Source organism: Trifolium pratense, linkage group LG6 (assembly GCF_020283565.1).
Source record: "Trifolium pratense cultivar HEN17-A07 linkage group LG6, ARS_RC_1.1, whole genome shotgun sequence".
Taxonomy (NCBI): Eukaryota; Viridiplantae; Streptophyta; class Magnoliopsida; order Fabales; family Fabaceae; genus Trifolium; species Trifolium pratense.
In genome coordinates, this window is record NC_060064.1 from 40,384,293 (window position 1) to 40,390,427 (window position 6,135).

At 32.3% G+C, this 6,135-nt stretch overlaps 1 long non-coding RNA gene across 1 annotated transcript; it reads left to right on the forward strand.

Moving 5' to 3' along the window:
* Positions 1–2,574: 2,574 nt before the first annotated feature.
* Positions 2,575–4,817, forward strand: LOC123891314. The gene is made up of 6 exons (XR_006803058.1): positions 2,575–2,750; positions 3,032–3,121; positions 3,951–4,072; positions 4,193–4,323; positions 4,412–4,525; positions 4,643–4,817. It is a non-coding gene; the product is annotated as an uncharacterized LOC123891314 (long non-coding RNA).
* The last annotated feature ends 1,318 nt before the right edge of the window (positions 4,818–6,135 follow it).

The window sequence follows — 6,135 nt, forward strand, 5'->3', positions numbered from 1 at the left end:
TATAAAATACTGAGATACGAGATGGAAATCTATACCTATATATAAAGAGGATACAAAAAAATTTATTGGATTAGAATGATATTATTTGTTAGAGATTTGTTTGTTTGTCTGATGAGGATAAAGACGAAGATATTGTTGTTTGAGAGATTATGTGAAAAAATATAGGGATACGAATTATCTTCTTGGAGATTTAGTTGAGAAATATAACATAAATTTAGCAGAATCTGATTTTTTTTTTTATAAAAAAAACTATAAAAATTAGTGGGCCGGTCCATCGGACAATGTAGGCTTTTGTTTATCGGGCCGGACCATAAAATTAATGGGCCGGCCCGGCCCCTTTATATGACCGGGCCCCCTAAGCCGGCCCCTTTGACAGCACTAACTGTATATCCCTATTTTTTTCAACATCTAAAATTTGTAGATATGCATGGTTCATTTGTTGCAATAAACTGTCAACAAAAATATTGCAGGGGATACCTTTATACCTTCTAGTCTTACCCTTTTTTGTTATAGATAGTCGAAATGACAAATCATTGAAAAATCACACACAAGTATGGAGGAGTCGGGATATGAACTTCGATCACGCTGTCCAACCTAATAATTTGACATTTAAATCACTTGAGTTAGGACTTATGTACTCCTTTACATGCTTTGTTTATAAAATATAAAGTCAAAATTAATGAGATTCAAAATTTAAAGTCAAGTAAATAAGCTAGCTACTATATCACATCTTACCAAACAGCAATGCTATACATCTCTCTACTACAATTTTGCTTTATGATAGCGCCTATTTAATAGCTTTTTTTCAAAAAACGCTATTAAAAATTGCACAGAGATACATATAATAGCGGTTTCTGGTCGGGCGCTATTATAGGTGATCCTTACGAAAGCGCTTTCTCTAAAAGCGCTGTTATATGTTATCAACCAAAATATTCAGAAGTCTATAATAGCACTTTCTTTGAAAACGTTCTTATACGTCTTTCTAGTTTAAATAAAATAATAATTAGGCAAATTAACTAGAACCTTCTTTTATTTTATTTTTCGCGAACCATTTTCTCTCAGGAATCAAAATTTCTTCCGGAACCCAATCAAAATTTCTTTCACACCTAGGAATCCTCTTCTTCTCACCTAACCGATTGAACCGAGAATTTCTCACTCAATCAATTGAAACTAGAAATCCTCCATCATTTTTCACTCATTCTCCATCGTTCTCCTAAATCGATTGAACCCAACCCTCACTCTTCTCTTTCCTCGTCACTCAACCCTACTCACGAACTCGTTGAAATCCTAAACCCCAAAATCTTAAGACCTGTTGAAATCAGAACTCAGAACCTAGAACTCGTTGAAACCCTAAAACATCTTCCCCATCATTAACTACCGTCCATCGTTCCAGAGGTCGTTGAACACAGAATCACCACCGTCCATCGTTCCAGAGGTCGTTGAGCCCAGAAACTCTTCATCGTTCTCCATCATTCACCGCAATTGAATCTCGTCTCGTTAGAAACCCGTCTCTAGGTATTTGGGCTTCTCTAATTCTTCTTCTGTGTGAGAAAAAAAATGATTTTATTTTCTTATTTATAATTGATTGGTAATAAATTTTTATATGCAATCTGTGTATTCTAGATCACTTTTGTGCTGACTGATTTTTGACATTGCTGTCTCTATTATTTGTGTAACATAATTTGACATTCCTTCTCAGTCTGTGGAGGTTATTAAAATTCCAACTGCTAACAGTGAGTAGTATTGTAATGACCTTTTTTTTAGTCAGTTTTTTTATTATACTATATACTATTACTTTGAATTCATAACAATGGTGATTTTTTTTGCAGTTGGTGTTAATTTGGAGAACATTGATTGATATGGAAGGGTAACTGCAAGAATCAAGTGTGACGTGAATGATAATCTTACTCTTAAAACCAATGCTCAAGTGTGTGTTTTTGTTTCAATTATGAGCAATATAGCTTATGATATTCTGCTGTTTCTACTTCCCTGATTAGTTAACATGTATCTTTTAGATTTTATTATTATAAATGTTATGAAAGTATGATACTGTTTTCTTGTGCCTAGTTAAGTTAGAAATGGTTACTTACAACTTATCAACGGCTGAAAAGGAAAACTTATATGTCATGGAATGACCACTTAATTTATTTCTAGAGTATTTATTTGGTTTATGACATCTCCTGCCTCGCGTCTACCCGCAATTGCGTCACCATTATGCTCACAGTTTCATTCATTCATAGTCTCACACAATATCACTCTCATCTCTATTTAGCTCTCCTCACAGTCTCGCTCGCAATGTTTATATTTTTCTAATTTTAAGTTCATTTGCTTTAACAATGTTTTGTAGATTTGTGTGGTGTCTCTTGTGAAAGCAAATCAACAAGATAGAAGGGTTGCAACTCATTTTGCCAAACGTATGTTGTGTAACTAATCTTAATATTTGGTTTATGAATAAAGAATAATCTGAAAATAAGTGTGTTGGTTATATAATTGTAGTAAAGAAATGAAAAATACAGCTAGCTAGCTGTATTTTTTTGTCCTTGAAATTGGATATTATTCTTCTCCCTCCTTTTGCTCTAATTCACCATCTTTTTTTTTTGCTCTTTGTAGAATTGAAGGTAATTCATTGATAGAGTGATTTTCCAACAATTTAATTAGTTGCTTTTGTGTTGAGTATATTTTGAACATCTCTGTCAAATAATATAAGTGTTGATGCAGCAAAGAACTGCCTCAATCTTGTATTAAACAAGGTAACAATGGATATAGTAGATTTGCATGACATGATATATATTGATATAGCCTTTTTGTTATATTTGCAATTAGTTGTAGATCCTACGATCATTTTGTCTTTACTAATTACTCCCCATAATTAAGGAAAATATTGTAGCTAAGGCAATTCCTTTCTCAATTGGGGAAACAAATGGTCTTCCGCTTTAGAGGTTACAGGATAGTTCATAGTAGTCTCTGATATATTTTCTATATATCTGCATATATGATATTATTGAAAGCACCATTTTTTGTGAACTGTTAGGATTTGGCATTTCATCACTTGTCTCTTTCTGCCCTGCTGGGAGAAAACATCTACAACTACAATTTTAGAGAGCTACTTGCCCATCCTATTGTGAGTATCTGCTAATTTGTTTTTGGAATGCCTGCTCTTTCAAGTTTTCTTTACTCCACTCATCTATTTAAGTTACTATATACTGATGTAGGAATGAGCTGAAGTTATTAATCTAGACATGTTTCAGTTACACTGCACATATGTCCTAAATTGATTAAGTTAATGCACTCCATTCACCATTTTCTGTATATCATAAGTTTCTCATTAAATTTATGTGTTGTTATAAATTTCAAGTGTTTGATTTGGACTTATTTATTGTAGGATAAAATTTGTTTGTCCACTTTTAGTTGATCATTTCCTCTAATCATAAGTGCGACCAAATGTATGCAGGGGCTTTAGATAACCCTGTGTATTTTGAGCCTTTTTTTAATGTACATCAGTGATTCAATTTGTGTTAGAAATGATGATTTCTCTTTTAATATCCACATAGCTAGTCTTTTACTTCAAAGTTATTATTATATTCAAAGAACTCTTTAGTCAAGGTATGCTCTCTAATGTTGGACTTCTTTAGTCATGGAAACAAAGTATCACTCACTTATGTGTGCTGGATGTTTTGTTTTTAGTAAATTAAGATAAGTCTCGGAACATAACCATGTTCAATTGTGAGGAAAACAATAAACAAGAGATACAGAAGCAATCAAAGTTTTCACGTATTGCTTCTAGCAGAGACCGGGGGGTGTATCTTATGTCTTGAATATATTTGGCACATCCTAAACGCTCACAAGTTTTTCTTTAACTGCCAAATGCCTCGATAGGACCTGTTATATTCATATCACATGAGTAATTGATAATAGTAATAACTTCATGTTCTCATTCATGTTCATTGTAGTCTTTGTTTCAAGACATTTGAAAGTCTTGTTATGATTAAGCCCTGAATTTGAGGGTTGTGGATTCAAAATGACATCAATATCTACTCAGCAACAGTTCTGATATGCCCAGCCACCGTCGAAGGTGCTTCATTCGAACCAATAAGTCATTGCAATGATATCATAATAAAGCTTGTAGTTTATCTAGTTTGACAATTTCTCCTATATTTCTGGTTTTGAGCTGGCTTCTTGTTTTTCTTGTTAGCCTATTAGAGCATTCACTTGGCAAGGTCATTGAGAACTTTATATTTTTGGTTGGTGTCTCCCGGTATTAAAGTTTATCATGCTTCTTTTTAATTGTGAAACTTCTCAATATTACTCCCAAAGACATGACTTGTGAGTAGCTTATTTTCTTGTTAGTGTTATGTGTTATGTTTCATTCAAGTTTGAACACTAAGTGATGGATTTTCTGGTTCTTTGGCAGTAATTTTTTTAAAGAGTTACAAGCTTGTCTTATAGCTTTCAAAGAATTAGCTTGATGTGGTGAAGGTCAAATGACATTTGATGTAATGGGTAGTTCAATGACAATTTTCTAGAGGTATGTCAAATTTGTTTAGCATATTCTGAGCCAATGATTTTTCTTCAATTGTAACCCCTAGGGAGTCATTGAATTTAAATTCTTTCTTGTATACTGTATACTATGAATAACTTTCAGGTTAAGAAGCTCTACATCCAGAGGAAAGATTAAATCAAATAGTTGAAAAAGATCTAATGACAGAGTGACTTAGTTAAATGGGAAGAAATGGTCCACGTAGCACTCATATGTAGACATTTTAGGTGACTCTGTTGATTATGTGTAATTGCATATGCCTCTAAGCATTAGTACTCAGGCACCACATGAGCTAAACAAAGGCTTTTCTCTTGTACTAGAAGTTGTTTGCTGGAAGGACTATAATAGCGCTTTACACACGGGAGCTATTAAATAACTGACATATAATATCGCTTTTAGAATAAAACGCTATTAAAACTCGCTTCCAAAGTCCTAGTAGATGGCGCCAACTTACATACGATAGCGGTTTTTGCAAGAAGCGCTATTAAAAGTGGACATTTGATAGCGCTTATAAAACGCTATTGTAGGCACCGAACTTATAATAGCGGTATCAGTAATAGCGCTTTAAAACGCTATTAAAAGCTAAAAAAAGCGCTATTAAAGGCCTTAATTTGTTGTAGCGAAATTTAGTTTTTTCTACTGAAGTTAACCTTTTTGTATATTTCATGTTTGCCTCATTGTATATTCCATTTTTCTATATCTATTATTATTTTGTTTGTAAAAAAATTATTATTATTATTATTATTATTTATTTATTTATAAAGATAATCTGGTGGAACACATGTCACCTTTCTTGTAATTCTACAATTCTTTTCGACCCATTTTTATAAATGTTAGCTAGCTACTAATACATGATAAGAATAAATTCACGTTGGACCAAAAAAAGAATAAATTCATGTATCATGAATAAAAGGAAACAATGTTGAAAACAGCTGCAACAAATTTTGTTATCCTTGACTACATTTCTCCCCAAGTGGAAAGAAACTACGAATGAAGATTGGTGCATGTTAATTTCAAAGACAAAAAAACGGAATACATGCACATTTGAAAATATTTTATTTTATTGGGCATATTAATTAATTATTATAATTTAGAATTATACACCCCATGACATGACTCAACATGCCTATAGTGGTATACAAATCCAAAACAAGTCAACCGTGGATACTTACTACCTATATATTCATGCCACATGATCCAACATATATTTCATTTTTTTAGTGTATATATAATCTTTAGACATTTATTATTTATCAATTTATCCAATAATAATGATATAAAAAAGCAACAAAACTAGAATCTGCGCCCAAAATTCCACTTTTTGAACTTTCTTTTATGTACAAATGTAACTAAACAATTTACATTAAATATGGATATAGTGGCATTCTTCCATCACTCTAGTAAATAGTGTACACATTCATATAGGAACAAAATTCCACTTTTTGAACTTCCTTGCATGTATAATGTAAGTGAACAACTTGCATAGAAATATAAGATCATGATGTATATCTCTTAATAATTACATATAAATAGAATAGGATGCATCAACTTGTTGAATATCTCACTCAATCAAATACAAGACATAACAAAATTGTGTA